Source organism: Chiloscyllium plagiosum, unplaced genomic scaffold, assembly GCF_037043375.1.
Source record: "Chiloscyllium plagiosum isolate Xiang-an unplaced genomic scaffold, Cpla_swu_hap1 HiC_scaffold_47, whole genome shotgun sequence".
NCBI lineage: Eukaryota > Metazoa > Chordata > Chondrichthyes > Orectolobiformes > Hemiscylliidae > Chiloscyllium > Chiloscyllium plagiosum.
This window is the reverse complement of record NW_028270185.1, coordinates 18,118,269-18,137,354: the sequence shown is the minus strand read 5'-3', so window position 1 is coordinate 18,137,354 and position 19,086 is coordinate 18,118,269. Positions and strand designations below refer to the sequence as shown.

Here is a 19,086-nt window from a genome sequence, read left to right as displayed (position 1 = left end):
CCCAACCCTCTTCTTGCCACAGACTGTGGCAACAGCAAACTCTGGCTTGTGGGTTTCTGGGTATTACCTTAGCAGTAGGGTGAACGGGTGCAGCCCAGCCACCAGTGGCCACCCGTGTTGCTTGGTGGCACAGAAGTGACACTGCTCACTACCCAACCATCCAGAAGGCACAATAGGCCGTCCCCTCACAGCGCACAGGAAATACTTTCTCAGTCACCTCACCCAAGGCCAAGCTAATGAAGACCTAGCACCAGAAAGAGTAAATGTGTATTAGGCTCAGGGTCTTCAGTCTGAACGGGATGGGTCCAATCCCTGACCACACCTCACCCAGCAGCTATAAGTGGGAGAGGAGAAGCTCACTGGCAATAAATGGCGGGACATTGGAGAACACAAGCTTTTGTGCCGTGACCTCTGAAGGATTGACTGAGAGATAGGTTCTGCCCACAGTGAGCCCTTTCTCCAGGGTCAGGTGCACCGCCTGCTCGGGGCAAAGGGAAAGCACTGTCTTTCCGTACATTTCAGAGGCTACAACAATAGCTAGTGGTCGCCATTTTAAACATAGTAAAAAAAAAATGTCACTCAGGGAGGGCTGAAAGTCCCAGACAGTGGTGGCGAGTTTTATAAGTGGTTTCCCCTAGCAGCAACAATGTCAGGGGGTCCGAGACAGCAGCATCAGTGACAGTCCAAAGGCAGGGCTTGGGCAGCAGCAGAACCAGCACACAGTGCCAGGGCAGGGCCTAGGCAGCAACACCAATACAGGACACCAAGTCCACTCTTCCCACTTCAGGATTCCTCCTCCTCTTCCTCCCAGCAGTGTCCACTTCCACTTCCAGTGGTTGAACTGTCCCACAATGCCTCACCGATCCAGGGTTGGGGACATTTTTACCGTGTCACAAGAGCCCTGAGAATGACAAATTTCAAATGATTTAAATCATTTCTGTCGCCTTATAGAACAAGGGTGCTTACTGCTTGGCAAGTCAACACTGATTAGCTGAGGCATTGGTCTTCGGAAGGTAGTAGGGTTTTTCACATTTCTGGGTAATTCAAAAAAGCACAAGGCTTGAACAGATTCCTTTTGTGTGCAGAGGACAGGTTGCTGTGATCAAATATATGTGTCACTTCAAGCAGGTTTGAGTCATACTATGAGCTTGACTAGGTGAAATGGACAAACAAAATTGCAGATGAAATTCAGGTCAAAGAGATATGAAATGATTTATTTTGTTAGGATGAACAAGGAGAGACAATTGAAAGTAAAGGGCACAACTCTCAAGGGAGTGTATGAGCGCAGGGACCTAGGTGTCTATGTGCATAAGTCGTTGAAGGTAACAGAACAGGGTCAGAAAGTGGTCAATAAAGCATAGGGTGGCATGGTGGCTTAGTGGTTAGCACTGCACCCTCACAGTGCCAGGGACCTGATCGGGTTCGATTCCAGCCTCAGGTGACTGTCTGTGTGGAGTTTGCACATTCTCCCCATGTCTGTGTGGGTTTCCTCCGGGTGCTCCGGTTTCCTCCCACAATCCAAATTTGTGCAGGCTAGGTGAATTGGCCATGCTAAATTGCCCATAGTGTTTAGGGATGTGTGGGATAGGTGCATTTGTCAGGGGTAAATGTAGAGCAATAGTGTAGGGGAATGGCTCTCGATGGGATAATTTTTGGAGGATCAGTTTGGACTTGGGCCGAAATGACCTGTTTCCACACTGTAGGGATTTTATGATATTGTGTCCTAAGCTTTATTTTTTTTTTAATAGATATTTTTATTTGAAATTTAACATTTTTACAAGTTTACAAAAATAAACAAAACTCTCAGATATAAACATTGATATACAATTAGCTCAAATATACAATAGCCAAAATTTGACAAAAAAAAAACAAAACAACAAAAAAAAACCGAAAAAATAAAAAAAAAACAAACAGACAAAACTCAACTATCTACTAATCTAACCTACAACTAACCAGGGTGTATATTTAAGTCTCTTACATGCTCGGGATGTGTTAACATCAGATATGATAAAACCCGTATTCATGCGGGATTCCTCCCCCGAGGGGCCGCGGACCAGCCAGGTTTGTAATCTCAATTAAATAAAAGCCCTTGTTAGGATAGCCGAAATATCTGTATTTATGTAATTCAAAAAGGGCTGCCATATTTTATAAAATAATTCGGTCTTTCGGTGCACCATATTTGTAAGGAAGTCAAGGGGAATACATTCCATAATTAGTCTGTGCCAATTTGAAAGTCCAGGGGGGCCCTCCGCCACCCAGTTCATCAAAATATTTTTCCTTGCACAGAAAGAAAGAATAGAAAATAGTCTATTCCCGTACGTGTCCAGGGAGGGAAAGTTCGAAAAGCCCAAGAGGAGAGATACGGGGTCCACTTTTATTTCCGTTCCTAAAATTTCTGTCAGGGTACTTGCTACTTTAGTCCAATATCTACGGATCTTATGACAGGTCCATAAGCAATGTACAAGAGTGCCCACCTCTATTTTGCATTTAGGACACATTGGAGATGCTCCTGCCTTAAATTTTGCCAATCGAACCGGTGCTATATGGGCCCTATGAAGTATCTTCAGCTGGATAGCCTGGGTTCTGTTACAAATAGTAATTCTTCTAGCATTTTCCCAGATATCATTCCACGTTTCTGTGGAGATTTCTAGTCCCAGATCCTGATCCCATATTTTAAGCAGATTATCCATATCTCCCGATACTTCATCATGTAGCAAATGATAAATATTACTGACGGAAGATACCCCCACTGGTCGTAGGACACTACATTCTCTATCAGATTTATAAAGACTATCTAATAACATAGTCTTCTTCTGTATAAAATCTCGAATTTGGAAGTATCGAAAGAGGTCTCCATTGGGTAATCCGAATTTCTGACGCAGCTGTCCGAAAGACATCAGGACCCCATCTTTAAATAAATCCCCGAGACATGAGATACCCTTGGCTCTCCAGAGTTTAAAAGTGGCATCTGTTAACCCCGGTTGGAATCCCCATGCTCCCACTATCGGTGCATAGGGGGATGTTTTATGTGAATTACCCTCATTTTGCCGCATTATATTCCAAGCCTTGATTGTATTCAGTATTATAGGGTTTTTACAGTGATCTGTAATGATTTTCCTCTTGTCTGAGAATAAAAGGTTAATAAGTGGGTATTTTACTTGAGAAGCCTCGATGTCCAACCAGATTGATTGTGGATCAGACAAGACCCAATCAGCTATATAACTTAATAGGGAACTTAATTGATATTTCCTAAAATCTGGGAAGTCCAATCCACCCCTTGCCTGTGGAAGCTGTAGCTTCTTCAGCTTAATGAGGGGCCGCCTATGGTTCCAGATAAAGGAACTCAGCCAGCCGTATAATTTACATAAAGCTGTCCTCGGCAGCATCACCGGAAGCATTCTCATAGGATATAGGAGACGGGGCAGGATATTCATTTTGATTAATGCTATTCTACCCAGCCAGGAAATTGGCAGGTCTCCCCATCGCTGGAGGTCCTGCCTTATCCTTTCCAATAAATACACAAAATTAGCCTTATACAACTGACCAAATACTGGAGTAATAAAGATGCCTAAATATAAGAAACCCTCCAGGGACCAGCGAAAGGGAAAAAGGGAACCGTCCGCTAAGCGGGGTATCACAGCAAGGCCACCCATTGGCATAGCTTCCGATTTTGAAAAATTAATTTTATAGCCTGAGAATGCACTAAATGTATTAATAACTTGGATTAAGCGAGTCCTAAGCTTTATTAATAGGGGCATAGAGTACAAGGGTAAGGAAATTATAAAATATCTGTATAAGATACTGGCTCAGCCTCAACTGGAGTATTGTGTCCAGTTGTGAGAACCAGACTTTAGGAACAATGTGAAGATTTGAGAGAGATTGCAAATAACAATTCACAGGACTGTTTCTAGGGGTGAGGAATTTCAGCTCCCAGAAAGAGTGGATAAGTTGACACTGTTCTTCTTGGAGAAGAAATGTTTGAGAGGAGGTTTGACAGAAGCTGTTCAAAATCATGAGGAGTCTGGACAGAGTTTATCCCATCCGTAGAAGGAGTGAGAATGAGAATGCACAGATTTGAGGTACTTGACATTGGTGATACGAGGAAAAACATTGTCTCGCAGCGAGTGCTAGGATCTGAAATGCACTACCCGAGAGTAATGTGGGCAGGTTCAGTCAAAGCATTCAAGATGGAATTAGATTATAATCCAAAAAGAAGAATATTCTGGGGTCTGGGAAGATGGCGCCAGGTAAATTATTTCTTCAGAGACACAACAAGCCAAGTAGCTTCCTTCTGACCTTTAATAATTACTGTGATTCTATGATTGATTCTGAACATGCCACTTGCCTGTTGTTTTAATACGCTAAGATTTTGGCTTCCTTTCATGAGTACACAGAAGTCTTTCTGAATATCAATATGTACAAGTTTCTCACCTGTTGAAATATATTCTGCACCTCTAATCTTTCAACTGAAGTAAATAATCTCACATTTATCTATATTTATATTGCACTTATCCCCCTCACACTTAACCTGTCCATATCTCTCTGCAGCCTCTTGTGTGCTCCTCTCAGCTTGCATTACCACTTAGCTGTGTATCCTCATCTTTGCCTAAGACATTTTTTAGATTGTAATTAACTGAGGCCCCAGCAATGAACTTTATGTCACTTCACTTATAACAGTCTGCCAACTTGAAAATACTACATTATCATTACTCTTTGCTTCTGGTCCAATAGCCAATCCTTTGTCCTTGTTAACTCCATGAGCTCTTATCTTGCATGTTAACTGTTGGTCCGGCGACTTTGTCAAATTCCTTTTGGAAATTCAAGTATTAACATATCTCAGAGTTTCCAGTTCTTCTACCCAAAAGTCACCTGCTGAAAAAAATCCTAATAAATTCAATAAACTCAATGTTGTCTGATCATATTTGAACTTTTCATATGTATTGTTATGTTATCTTTAATATTTAAAGTGAGAAGAGAAAAGATTTAAAAGGGACCTAAGGGGCAACTTTTTCCCTGCAGAGGGTGGTGCGTATATGGAATGAGCTGCCAGAGGAATTGGTGGAGGCTGGTACAATTACAGCATTTAAAAAACATCTGGATGGGTGTATGAATAGGAAAATTTTCATGGGATAGGGGCCAAATGCTGGCAAGTGGGACTAGATTTATTCAGGATATCTGGTTGGCATGGATGAGTTGGACCAAAGGGTCTGTCTTCATGCTGTATATCTCTATGACTCTATGATTCTGTTAGACTCCCACACATTCATGATGACTGATATTTAGGCTAATTGGCCTGTAGTTCCTTGTTTTCTTTCACCCTCCCTTCTTTTTCATTTACTAACTTCCAGGCTGCTGGGACCACTTCAGAATCTAGAGAAATTTGGAAAATCATAATAAGTGCATCCACAATCTCTGCAGCAATATAGATCATAGAAGGGCTGGGGTATTTTAGTCCTATAAGTTTGTCTGACGCTTTTTCTCTGTAGAGTCATAGAGTCATAGAGATGTACAGCATGGAAACAGACCCTTTGGTCCAACCCGTCCATGCCGACCAGATATCCCAACCCAATCTAGTCCCACCCTGCCAGCACCTGGCCCATATCCCTCCTAACCCTTCCTATTCATATACCCATGCAGATGCCTCTTAAATGTTGCAATTGTACCAGCCTCCACCATATCCTCTGGCAGCTCATTCCATACACGTGCCACCCTCTGCGTGAAAAGGTTGCCCCTTAGGTCTCTTTTATATCTTTCCCCTCTCACCCTAAACCTATGCCCTCTACTTCTGGACTCCCCGACCCCAGGGAAAAGAGTTTTCCTATTTATCCTATCCATGCCCCTCATAATTTTGTAAACCTCTATAAGGTCACCCCTCAGCCTCCGATGCTCCAGGGAAAACAGCCCCAGCCTGTTCAGCCTCTCGCTGTATCTCAGATCCTCCAACCCTGGCAACATCCTTGTAAATCTTTTCTGAACCCTTTCAAGTTTCGCAACATCTTTCCGATAGGAAGGAGACCAGAATTGCATGCAATATTCCAATAATGGCAGATATTAATTACCTTCATTTCCTCATTTTTTTGTTGCTAGGTTATAATTTGTTTTGTCTTTTCTGGTGTCTCTTCTACACAATATGGATTTAATATCTCTGCCATATGGATTTAATATCTCTGTGATTTCCTCATTCTTCATGATAGTCTCAGTTATGGCAGATCAGTCTTAAAGAACGATATACTGTCAATTTAAGCTGTGATATGAAAGGAATACAATCTCAGTTATTGCATAAACATTGAACCTTTTGCATTTATCAAAGGCCAATTTGTTACGTTACTGGCATGAAAAATGAAAAATATCATAGTTTACTGACACTTATTGTGTAATTGGACTCAAATACTCATTTACCTGAGACAGAACTTGTTCTTTTATTATGCAAGACAGGAAGAAAGAAAGATTAGAGAGAAGAAACTAGAGAAAAAAAAGAGGGAAAATGAGTAAGAGAAAAGGAAAGAAATTGCAGAAAGGAAGAGAGAGAAATAAGTAACTCCCTTAAATTTAATAATTGATAGTATCAATAGCTGTTTTTGTAATTGAGAAAGTTCCAAATTCCTGATACCCTTTGCATCAAGAAATGTTTCCTAAATTCACTCTTGTATGGCTTCCATTTTGGATCATATACCCTTGTCCTAAAATCTCCAAGCAGTTGAAATAGTTTATCCCTAATGTTATGACTGATAGGTTTACTGATTCTTCTCCAGTCCCACTCCTTCACTAGTCATTAATTACTTTAAATTTAACGAGGTTGGCGACACAGCCAATAGTATAGGTCTCAGATTGTGTCAGGTTCAGCGTTAAGAACAATCATCCTCATTTCCTTAGCCAGCATAAAAAAAATGTTTATTACCAAAACAAACTTATTGAAACAACATGCTAAGATTATTGTTGAAAAGGTTTAGACTCTGCAAAATAGATATTAATTATATTCTAACAAGCTAGAATTAACATGAGGCGAATATGGTTAACAAACAAACTAGGATTGAACACACCACACAATACAGTCTGATCAAGACCTGTGAAATGGATCTCCCCCCAGACATGAATGCCACTTTGGTTTATCTAATTTCAGTCAGTTTCACAAGGATTATGATTCTTCACTTTCATGATATGGTCTTGAAAACTCAATCTTGTGATCCATCTTTCTTTCCTGGATCTATGCTGTCTTGGATTCTTCCACATTGTCCTTAGAACTCTCTATCTCCCAAAACATTAAAATGTTGCCATTATCACAGAGTTCTAGCTTTCAGCATAAATTCTATGTAACAATAAAAAGGAATTCATCACATTAGTTACCTACCCTTTTAATATCTTTAAATCATTGATCAAATAACACCTCAACCTTTTAATTCAACGGACTACAACTCTAGTTTGTGTAATAGGTCAGAGTCTTCAGTTCAACAAGTCCATGGCGACCATGTTCCAAAACTAAACTAATTCCACTTGCCTGCTTTTGGTTCATATCTCTCCAAACATTTCTTATTCATGCACTTATCCAAATCTCTTTTAAATGTTGTAACTGTACATGCATCCACCACTTCCTCTAACAGTTCATTCCCTACACGAATCACTGCATTAAAAAAAATGCCCCATGTCCTTTTTAAAACATTCTCCTCTCACCTTAAAAATAGTCCCCCTAGTTTTGAACTCCCCCACCCTCCGGAAAAGACCCTTGCTTTTCAACTTATCTATGCCCCTCATGATTTAATGAACCTCTATAATGTCACCATTCATCCTCCATGCTCCAGTGAAAAAAATTCCCACCTATTTTTATAACTCAAACCCTCCATTCCTAGTAACAACCTGATAAATCTTTTCTGAACCCTGTCCAATTTACTAATATCCTTTCTATAGCTGGGCAACCAGAACTGCACACAGTACTCCAACAGAGGCCTCACCAATGTCCTGTACAACCTCAACATGGCATCCCAACGTCTATACTCAACGGTCTTAGCAATGAAGGCAAGCGTGCTGAACGTCTTCTTAACCGCCCTGTCTACCTGAGATGCAAATTTCAAATAATTATGTACTTGAACCCCTAGGTCTCTCTGTTCTACAACACTACCCAATGCCTTAACATTAAGTGTATAAGTCCTGCCCTTGTTTGTTTGACCAAAATGCAATACTAAGGAGTGGCAGATAGAGTTTAATTTGGATAAATGCAATACCTTGCATTTATCCAAATTAAACTCTATCTGCCACTCCTTAGTCCATTGACCCAACTGATCAAGATCTCTTTGTAATATGAGAGGACTGTCTTCACTGTCCACTGTACCACCAATTTTAATGTCATCTGCAAACTTACTAACCACGCCTTCTATATTCTCATTTAAATTGTTTATATAAATGACAAACAAAAATGGACCCAGCACCGATCCCTGTGGAACACCACTGAGTCACAGGCCTCTAATCTGAAAAACTGTCTTTGTAAACTGATCTTTCCAGTTCAGGTATCTTTGTGGTAAATCTGTGCTGCACTCTTTCCAAGACTAAATTACGAACTGCTGACAGAATTCCAGTTGTGGCACTTCCAATTCCAGTTGAGATTTGAATACCTCTTGCATAATTCTACCCTTTTATATTTTCATGTTAATCAATTTGATTAAAGGCAATCATTTAAATTGTTACAATCTGGAATGCGCTGGCTAAAATGCTGATCAAAACCAATTCAATACCAACTGTCAAAATTGGAATTTAATAAATATTTGAAGGGAAATCATTTCTGGGCAATGAAGAAAGAATTTAAGAGTGGGATTTTACATTGGTTTCCCTTTCAAAGAGCTGACGTAAGCACAATGGGCTTCTTCTGTGCGTTTGATTCTAAAGATCCATGTCCTCAATAAGTAGAACCTGGAGAACTTGGAGAAATAAATAGTGACATCTTGATAAATGTTCATATTACAGGGGAGGAGATGCTGGACTTCTTAAAATGCATAAAGGTGGATAAATCCCCAGGACCTGATCAGAGGTTTGTGGAAAGCTAGAGAAGTGATTGCTGGACCCTTTGCTGAGGTATTTGTATCATTGATAGCCATCAGTGAGGTGCCAGTGACTGGAAGTAGGCTAATGTGGTGCCATTATTTAAGAAAGGTAGTAAGGAAAAGCCAGGGAACTATAGACGGGTGACCTGACATCAATGGTGAGTAAATCGTTGGAGAGGATTCAGAGGGATTGGATTAAATGTATTTGGAAAGGCAAGGTCTGATTAGGGACAGTCAACATGGTTTTGTGTATGGAAAGTAATGTCTCACTAACTTGACTGAGATTTTTAAAGGAAGTCATGAAGTAGATTGATGAAGACAGACTGGTGGATATTGTCTGTATGGAGTTTCAGCAAGGTGTTCAGCAAGGTTCCACATGGTAGTCTGGTTTGCAAGGTTAAATCACGTGGAATGGAGAATCCAAGATGGCAGCGATCTAGGAAGATCGTGTTGCGGAACTCTGCACTGCAGCACAAGCAGCTCATACTTTTAACCCACCCTACCCGGACCACCACGATATCCTGGGACTCTGGAAAGGTTGTGGAGTCCCGAGGAAACTGTTAAAAATCAATTTACCTTGGTTTTCAGCGTCCAGGAATACTGAAGAAGGGAGGAGGAGCATCCAAGGCCGGGCCCACAGCCGAGACTGCATGATCCTCGGACTCAATTTCTTAGCAGGCCCTGGGGAAGGAGCTCGTGAAATCTTGCGAGATGTTAGATAAACAGATAGAGGAGAAGCTGGCCCCAATCACTATCATGCTGTAGAAGTCCTGGGAGTCCTGGAGAAAAGGACGGATGAGGTAGAACACAGAGTCATAGTGGTTGAAACTGAGACCTGTTCCTGCAAGGATAGGATCCAGGTCCTGGAGAGACAGGTCCGTAATTTGCTTGACCAGGTTGATGACCTCGAGAACAGGGGCAGGAGAAAAAAATATTCGGATTGTCGGTCTGCTGGAGGGTAAGGAAGGTAAGCAACTGACAGAATTGATTGAGGACTGGTTGCTGAAATTCCTTAACTTGGAAGCTGGAATGAGAGGCTGGAAGATCGAGAGGGCTCACTGGGTCACGACACGGAGATCAGGTCTGGGTCAACATCCTCATCCGATCTTGGTGTAGTTTCATCATTCTAGAGATAAGGAGAGAATCATGGAAGTTTCCAGAATCCAGGGGAAGGTACCAAAGGCCCTAGTTTACGAGGGCTCTAAGATCATGTTCTTCCAGGACTTCTCAGCAGCGGTGATCCGGAAAAGAAAATCCTATGACGGCATCAAGAGAAGGCCAAGGAAGCTCTGAGGTATCCGGCAGTGCTACAGAAAACATTAGATGGATCTGTACATCTCTTTGATACGCCAGAGAGAGCAAGAGTCTTTGTGGACAAATTAACTTAATCTGAACAATTTAGTATGTACAAATAGGAGCGTTGTTTGGGTATGTCTAAAAAAAAAGAGGAAGTCCAGTTGGGGCTTTCTTTTCCTATCTTTTTTATTGGTAATAATCTGGTCTAAACTATGTTTGGCAGCGGTTGAGATGTGTACTTTCAATTTCTAAGTTATATCAAAGGATATAACAAAATTTCTTTGTTCACATTGTTATTCCATGGTGTATTTTCTTACTTTTCTGCTTGTGTTTGCCATGCGGCTCTAGATAGGAGGAGGGAAAATGGTTGGGGTGGCTGGAGGCCTACTTACGGGCAATTTATGCCCAGTTCAGGTATTTAAATACCCGGGCTGCAATATTGGCAGCGGGATGGGAAGTTGGGTTTTGGGATGTGTAATTGCCCCCTTTGGGCAGGAGATGATTTTCCCTATTCAGCGCAGTTGCCGTTTTATATGTTGGTTTATTTTTTGGTTTTTGTTGTATATAGTCTTTGAAAGCTTTGTTAATTGTGGTGGTTTTAGTTTATGTAGTTTTTATGTTCGATGGATCTTGCGACACTATGGCTCAGCGATTTGTGGTTTGAGTTCCGCCCCTCTGGAATCTAAATGTTACTGCAGAAGGTTTTGGCGAATTACTTGATTAAATGGTGTACCTGGAACATCAAGGGGAGTCACTCAACAATTAAGAGGAAGAAGGTACTTTCAAGTGTAGAAAGGAAAAGATGGATATGATTTTGTTACAGGATGATAGGGAGCATTTGAAACTGTAGCAGAATGGCTTTTATCGGGTTTATTTTTCATCTTTTAATACCAGAAGTAGGGGAGTGGCTATATTGGTTAGGAGGAACTCCGCATTTAAGTTACTAGAGTGTGTTAAAGACACGCAGGTAGGTTTGAATTCTCAAAGGCCTGATAAATGGGGAAGAATATGATGGATTTCTGGGAGATGAATTCTCCAAATTGATCAGTCTCAAGTTCTGGCATATCATTATCGGGTGGGCGGGTAGTTAATTGTCTTATGGATCCCACAGTAGACGGGTTGCCCAGAGGCCCCCCCGATACCCCCTGTACAAACTAAACAATTAATGGATCTGTATGTGGAGTTAAGGTTGGTGGACATCTGGAGGTATTTCCAATCCACACAGATGTCACACCAGGACTGATTTTTTCTGACTCCCGCGGCAACCCTGGACTTGGTGGCACCTTGTACGGTTGGTAATATTACCATCTCCGATCACGCTTCAGCGTACCAGTTGGTTAAAGTCAAGGATGTTACAGTGGGCCCGAGGCACTCGTGAATGGATCCCTTTATCCTTAAGGAATAATAAGTTTGTGGAATACTTCTCTAGGGAATTTTGGGCATTCCTAGACATTAACTCAGGCTCGGTTAGTAGCCCGTCTGTCCTTTGGGAATCTGCCAAAGCCTATGCCAGGGGGTTAGTTATCACCTACTCTGTCAGTGGGAAGTGGAAAAAGGGTAAGTACCATGTCTCCTTGAAGCACAGTTGAAGGCAGTTGCGAAGGCTTACTTTGACAGGCCTTTGTGGACCAAGCTACAGAGGATCACGGCGCTGAGGTCTGCATTGAATTCTGCGCTCACGCAGATAGCAAAAGAAGAAGCTTATTTTCACAAAGCAAAGGTTGTATGAGCATGGTGACAAACCAGGCAAGTACCTAGCATTTCTTGCCAGGAAAAGGTGCGCCCCTCAAGCCATTACGTCAATTAGGGAAGGGTCTGGGAATCTAACACAATTTCAAAAAGCTTAATGTGGCATTCCAGAGATTTTGCTCTGAATTATCCCAGTCTGAGGGTTGTAAGGAGGGCCGGGCCAAGGTGGAGTCCTTTTTCAAGGATTTGGAGCTTCCAGGTGTGATCCCTGAACAAGAGTCTTTTCTCAATGTCCCCTTATCAGGTGCAGGAGATTGTGAAGCAGCTTCAGAGTGGAAAGGTGCTGAATCCTGATAGACTTCCCAGCAAATTCAATAAGTAATTTATAAACATATTGTCCGGCCTGATGCTCAACATGTTTAATGACTCATACAGTTATGATCGTCTCCCACCATCTCTGAGAGAGGCCAATATTTCGCCTAGTCTTAAAAAAGGGAAGGTCCTGGAGGACTGTGCTTTGTACAGGCCCATTTTGCTCTTAAATGTGGACTTTAAAATCCTCTCTAAGACTCTTGCGTCAAGGTTCGAGACTGTTACCTTCTATTGTTAAAGAGGACCAGACGGGCTTCATAAAGGATCGCAGATCCTCCAATAATGTTAGGAGGCTGAACGGCTGGTTCAGCACTTTTATTTGGCATCATAAGCAGCCTCTTATTAAAATAGTTAAACTGCAGTTGCCTTACAGATTGGGGAGGAGTGGATCTCTCGGACATTAAAAACTATCAGCTCAGCTCACTTTTATTTTACATGAGTGATTAGGCTTTTGGGGGCCCTTTTTCAATATGGTTAGATATCGAAACCTCTCAGGCAGGATGCCCCCTTATCAGTTTGCTGCTTTTGGACAAAATGAGGACAGTTAGGGAATATTGCCACAACCCAATAGTTATTAATACTGTTAAAGCATGGAGGGCAAATCAGCAGAGGGAAGGCAATATTGACAAAACATCTTACACCTATAGTGGGTATGCCAGGTTTTCAACCGGGGGTGATAGATTCAGGATTCCAACATTGGGCAGCTAGGGGTGTGTCTTGCATGGGCGATTTATTTGAGGGAGACACAATGATGTCCTTCAATCAGTTAGCACAGAAACACAAGCTATCTAATAGGGACATCTTTCGGTTTTTTCAAGTTAGGGATTTTATTTTAAAAAAGACTACACTTTTGACTGATTCTTACAAATCCGACATCGAGAGGAAGGTGCTCAGTGCCAAGAGTACACTTTCTGTCAGCACTTTATATCATCAACTGGGGGGTGCCCCCTCAGATGAGTTCGATCGACTCTGCAGAGTGTGTGAGAGAGAGAGAGAGAGAGAGAGAGAGCTAGCGGTTGAGGTCTCCTCAGAGGCATGGGAAGATATTTGGAAAAGCGCAAGAAAAAAATGCAATAAGACCCATGCTTTACAGTTTAAGATTCTCCACAGGGTCCACTTGGCTCCGGATCATTTGTCAAAATTTAAACCAGGGGTATCTTTAACATGTCCCAAGAGCAAGGCTGGTACAGGCACTCTGACCCATTGTCTCTGATCCTGTGGCAGGCTTCAAACATACTGGAGTGCTGTGGCAGGTGCAATGGAGGGGATTTTGGGTGTAAGGGTGGAAAAGGACATGATCTCTCTTCTTCTTGGCCTATCCAGTGTGTTCCCTGTATTTCCGCATAAGAAAAATCTTCTCAACTTCCTCACTTTCTGCGCAAGAAAGGATGTCTTGTTAGGTTGGGTGTCTGAAAATCTCCCGGGCCTGTTGGATTAGCAGAAGATTGTTATAGAGCATATCCCCTTGGATTTTCTTACAAGTATGGTACGCCACAAAACTGAGAATTGCTATAAGACATGGCAGCTGCTGAAAATGTGTTGCTGGAACAGCGCAGCAGGTCAGACAGCATCCAGGGAACAGGAGAATCGACGTTTCGGGCATAAGCCCTTCTTCAGGAATGCCCGAAACGTCGATTCTCCTGTTCCCTGGATGCTGTCTGACCTGCTGCGCTGTTCCAGCAACACATTTTCAGCTCTGATCTCCAGCATCTGCAGACCTCACTTTCTCCAATAAGACACGGCAGCCCTTATTAGAATGCCTGGACACAGATTTGTCTGCCACACTAATATAGGGCTTTATGAGTCCAATATCCAGAGACGGGGAACTGCAAACATATGAATATGTGAAAACTAATGTTCTCGATATTCGAGAGTGTGTTTTGTTTGGCTGAGCTGAGTTATCATTATTTATTAGTTTGTTGTTGGTTATTATTTATTCAGTTAAGCAGTTAGTTGGGTTTTTTTATATACATATTTTTCTCTATGTACTTATACATTTGTACATGAGGGTAGTTTGGGTTTTTTTTACATTTTTTGGTGTTCTTTCTTTGTATTGTTTGTATTTGTTGTAACATTAAAAAATCTATTTTGCAATAAAAATATATTTTTCAATAAAAATATATTTTCCAAAAATCACATGGATTACAGGGAGAGCTAGCCATTTGGATACAGAACTGACTAAAATGTAGGAGACAGAGGGTTGTGGTGGAGGGTTGTTTTTTAGACTGGAGGCCTGTGACCAGCATTGCGCCACAAGGATCGGTGCTGGGTCCACAGCTTTTTGACATTTATGTAAATAATTTGGATGTGGATATAGAAGGCATGGTTAGTAAGTTTGCAGATGACACCAAAGTTTGTGGTGTCGTGACAGCAAAGAAAGTTACCTCAGAGTGCGATGGGAACTTGATCCGATGGGCTAATGGGCTGGGGAGTGGCAGGTAGAGTTTAATTTAGATAAATGTGAGATGCTGCAATTTGGTAAGGCAAATCAGGGCAGGACGTATACACTTTCTGGTAAGATCCTGGGGAGTGTTGCAAAACACAGAGACCAAGGGGTGAAGGTTCATAGTTCCTTGAAAGTGGAGTCATAGGGTGTAGTGAAAAAGGTATTAGATACTCTTGCTTTATTGGCCAGTGCATTGAGTTTAGGAGTTGCAATGTCATGTTGCGGCTGTATAGGATATTGGTTAGGTCACTTTGGAATACTGCGTTCATTTGTGGTTTCCCTGCTATACGAAAGATGTGAAACTTGAAAGGGTTCAGAAAAGAATTTACAAGAATGTTGCCAGGGTTGGAGGGTTTCAGCTCTCTGAAGAGGCTGAACAGGTTGGGGATATTTTCCCTGGAGTGTTGGAGGCTGAGGGGCGTCCTTACACAGGTTCATAAAATCATGAGGGGCATGGATAGGGTGAGTAACCAAGGTCTTTCCCCCAGGGTAGGGGAGTCCAAAATTAGAGAGCACAGGTTTAAGGTGAGAGGGAAATTATTTAAAGGGGACCTAAAGGACAACTTTTTCATACAAAGGGATGTATGGAATGAGCTTCCAGAGGAGGTGTTGGAGGCTGGTACAATTACAACATTTAAAAGACATCAGGATGGATACATGAATAGGAAGGGTTTAGAGGGATATGAGCCAAATACTGGCAAATGGGTCTAGATTCATTTAGAATATCTGGTCGGCAAGACATGTTAGGCCAAAGGGTGCATTTCTGTGCTGTACATCTCTAGAACACTATAAGTGACTCCTGAAGCAATACTATCCCTATATGATAGATACTGAGCATCTCTTCCCTCAAGACTTGTCAAGTAAGTGAAGGAGCCAAGCTAAATGGCAATTCCAGAGGATACTTCTCCAGTCACATGTTTCTAAAATGCCTGCATTGTAGTTCCTTGGTTTGATATCCATTCATACACTGTGATGAAACATAAGGATAAGTGGACTGGTGACAGCTCAACTCACTCACTGGCAACACTTATTAATATCAGAGGCAAATGTGCTACAGTGAAGTGCCTCCTCACTTCAAGAGTTGGGGAGCCAATCATACCCAATAACCTCAGGATTTCTGTTCCTCAGGTAACAGTGTTCACTGGAAGGCTAGGCAGCTGACCCCATCAGGCCATTACAAGATCAGATCATTTGACAATTTGATACAAGACTGTTCACGCTCAATATGTGGGGAGCACACAAAGGTCAAAGAGCTGGATGAACATAGAGGCAGTTCATCCACCTTGCCACAGCCACAAAATTGACTAATGGCTGAAGATTAGAGGAAATTAGAGACTAATGAGGTAACCTGTGTGTGGAGGCAGAAAATGTAGACATGATCCTGATGGTATATTTTGCATTTGTCTTCACAAAAGAAAGGGTTGAGTTATACACTGAGTTTAAGGATGAGTTTGAAATGTCGGATGGGATAACAGATTGAGAGAGAAATATTAAGATTTTAGCATTCCTAGAAGTGGATAAAACACCAGACCCAATTGAAATATATTCTAAGCTGCTAAGAGTAGCAGAAGAAGAAATGATAGTAATTTTGACCATTATTTCCAAACTGTGTTGGCTAGAAATCTGATGTGGGAGGACAGCGAACATTGTATTGTTGTTTATAGGAAGCGGGAGAGACATGCCTAGTCGGTACAGCCTGATCCTTAATGGTAGCGTTGTTGGAAAAATTCTGAGAGAATCATTTAAAGAATTGCCCTTTAGAAAAGAATGAATTCATTCAGGAGGGTAAATTGTTGAGTGGATGTCATATCTGACTAACTTGTTTGAAGTCTTCAAGGAGGTGACAAGGAGTTTCATGATGATGGTATGTTAATGTGGTCCACATGGATTTTAGTAAGGCTTTTGATGAGATCCCAAGAAATATAAATCTCATGGACTCATGGAAAATGGAAATTTGAATTCAAAGTGGCTCAGTGATGAGAAGCAAAGGATTATTGTAAATACATGGTTTTCTGTTTGATTCCACTGGGTTCAGACCTGAGCCCCTTCATTGAAGTAAATCTATTCCTGGTCCACTTTAAAACCTGAGTTCTAAAAATAATAATATTATATTAAGATCTTCATAGTAAGAGATTGCTGAGGTTGCAAGTGAAGGTAGATAACATGGTCAAATCGACATGCTTTTTTTAAAATGGTTGAGGTATAGAGAATAAAAGCAGGATACTTATGTTAGAACCATATAAAAACAACTATGTTGGACTACTGCAGCCATTTCTAGTCACAACATCATAAGAAGGATGTGATTTCATTAGAGATGAAACAGTGGAGGATTACTAGCATGTTGCTGGAAAAATAGATCTTGAGCTCTGAGGAAAGATTGACTAAAGGGTTGTTTTATTTAGAGGAGCTACAGGGTCAAGTTAAAGCAAATAGGAAGGGCCTCTTGCCAGTAACAGAGCAGTCAAAAACAAGGGTACATAAAATAAAAGTAATTTGTGCAAGGAGTGGTGCGGAGATGAAAAATCCTTCACTCTAAGGACAGTAGAGTTCTGGAACTTGAGAGAAGGGGTGAGAGAAATACAAACCCTCTTTGCATTGAAAAGATATTTGGAAATATATTTGAATTGTAACCTACTGCGATAGAACTATGAGCGGGAAAGATGAGATTGAACCATACGGGTTAGTTGTGTGACAACGTCTCCTTCAATAGAAGGAAGTTCAGCTGTGAATGTTGTGCAATCTGTTTGGATGATGTGGATGTCCTTATTGAATAGTTGCCACACAATTTTCTCTTGAGACATGGATGTGGTATACAACAATGCTGATTGCTTGAGGGTAAGATGAAATGAATGATTGTTAATTATGCGAAAGTGATTGTTGGTGGAATGAGAGTGGTATGTGCTGAATTAAGAAGCTGGGCTTTGACAAATATTTCCACACGGAACGTGGAGATCACTGGAAAAGCCAACATTTGTTGCCGGTCCCTGACTGCCCTTGAGATGATGATGGTGTTATCCATCTGATTAAACGTTCTGGTACCACTAGCTGACTTGCTAGCAATGTTTCCTCAAAGCTGCACAGTTGTTCAAGCGCCTGCACGGCTTATTGGCATCCCGATACATTCATTTTCAGTTCTTTTCCAGCCATTGCTGTGCATAGACCTCAGAGGTTCATAGAATGGCTGGAGAAAATAGAGGGAACCTCTGATTCTGCAATCACTGATCTTCAATGGTCCTTTTCAGACATTAACCTTCTGAAACCACATGAAGGCATGAGCAACTACCCTATTGACATTAACTGGGACAATTTCAGGAAGAAATGTATTTTATATTCTTAAATGTTTTGGGGAGGATTTTTATAGTCAGTTTGATACAAATTCAACAAAGAAAATTATGATTAGAAATTTAATTTTGAGGAAAGGTTCTGTATAGAAGGAAGGCGTACCAGTTGGAGAGCACTTTAACATTGATGCTGTGAGGGACCATGTCTGAGTGGATAAGGAGGATGAAGTTAAGATTACTGTGGTGCTGGAAAAGCACAGCAGGTCAGGCAGCATCCGAGGAGCAGGAGAATCGATATTTCAGGCAAAAGCCCTTCATCCTCAGATGCTGCCTGACCTGTGCTTTTCCAGCACCACTCTAATCTTGACTCTAATCTCCAGCATCTGCAGTTCTCACTTCTGCCTGGATAAGGAGGATGTCTTTATATTCTTAGACCAGTTAATAACCAGGGGATATAGTGTAAAATTAAGTGGTGAAATGATTATGAATATAAGGGCAGGAGTAGGCAACTCAGCTCCTCAAGCCTGTCCTTCCATTTTAGATCATGGTTGACCATCAACCTCAATGCTATGTTCTGCCTTGGTGAAATGAACATTTAAAAATCTATTGAACTTTGTTTTGAATATACTCAATAGCTTAGCATCCATAATCCTCTGGAGTAGAGAATTCCAAAGATTCGCCATCTTGGGCGACTGTCTGGGCAGAGTTTGCACGTTCTCCCCGTATTGAGGTGGGTTTCCTCTGCGTGCTCCAGCTTCCGCCCACAATCCAAAGATGTGCAGGTTAGGGTGAATTGGCCATGCTAAATTGCCCATAGTGTTCAGGGATGTGTAGGTTAGGTGCATTAGTCAGGAGTAAATGTAGAGTAATAGGGATAGGGGAATGCGTCTGGGTAGTTACTCATCGGAAGGTCTGTGTGGGTTTGTTGGGCCGAATGGCTTGTTTCCACACTGTAGAGATTCTATGCATCTAT

The 19,086-nt window shown here is 41.6% G+C and overlaps 1 pseudogene; it reads left to right on the top strand.

Moving 5' to 3' along the window:
- Nucleotides 1–1,226: 1,226 nt before the first annotated feature.
- The window catches only part of LOC148135995 (olfactomedin-like), a 41,867-nt pseudogene continuing 24,007 nt past the window's right edge, over nucleotides 1,227–19,086 (top strand).